A 1,190-nucleotide genomic window follows, 5' to 3' on the forward strand; every position below is an offset into this window, starting at 1 on the left:
CATATAATTAATATATCTCTTGGTGGTGTTGGTCTTTGACATAAAGGGAAGGATGAGAAATTTTATATTGACTTGTGCAAAGAAAATTTATTTTTTTTGCATTTTTGCAGACCCTACGAGTCAGTTCATCTTTTATTCCACATAGTTTTCAAGTAAATTTGGCCAGTTTTACTTCATCTTTTTTTAGATATAATAATGAAACATGGTTAGAAAATTGGTCTTCAACAATAGATAATATTCATGCTAGTTTATAGTGTTAAAAAAATGTTTACAAAAGTTTTCATTGGCCAACTGAATGTAAACTGCATATAAAGTGATGTTATTAAAATATTACAGTACCACATATTTTAATCATATGTTTAGGGTCCATTATTACAAATAACAGATATTGGAAGAAATGGTACATTTGCTATTAGAACATTTATTTGGAAAGAAGTAATCGTAATTAATGTTCTACTTGATATGATAGCATGACGTCTAAAGAAAGGAAAAATAATCTTTATATGCTAAAATAAAAATTTATAAGGTTTGTTTTTGCACCTCTCAGACAATCAGCCAAACTTGTCAGTCCCTAAATCTATATATGATGATGTGAATAAATTAGATTTTATTGTATCATCTTCATTATTGTTATTTTAATGGCATAATGTCTTGGCAGTATTGCACAGTTTCCAGCCTGGATGTAACAAAAAAAATAGTACAATAACAATACTGAATAAATTCAAGGTCCTTTACAGGAAAAATAATAAGCTTATCCTAATATGATTAAAGCTTTAAACATTAGCTAGTAAAAATAATCTTATAATGTGATAACTCTGACCAGAAATTATCAAAAAGTTTCTTCAAAAATTCTGCTTTCCAAGTTTTTAGTTTTCTAAATTTAAGGGGGTGTGGTTACTTCACAATGTGGAGCAAAACTATTAGTGTAAAATTAAGAATTCCCAGAGCATAGTCTATGACATGCCTTCTCTTGGACATTAAAAGTAAAGATCCAAATAACACTGGCAAGTACTCGAAGTCTTTAAGATTTTAAATGACTTGTAATTAATATCTCATTGCTAATCTAATGACCAGTACTCGAAAATAGGACATTTTTATTCCCAAGTGTAATGGGCTTAAAAAAAAACTTCAAATGTGGCTTTAGCCTTTAAAAAAAAAAATTTTTGACCAAAATTCATGAAAATTTTTAA

The sequence above is a fragment of the Penaeus monodon genome, chromosome 22, assembly GCF_015228065.2.
Source record: "Penaeus monodon isolate SGIC_2016 chromosome 22, NSTDA_Pmon_1, whole genome shotgun sequence".
Taxonomy (NCBI): Eukaryota; Metazoa; Arthropoda; class Malacostraca; order Decapoda; family Penaeidae; genus Penaeus; species Penaeus monodon.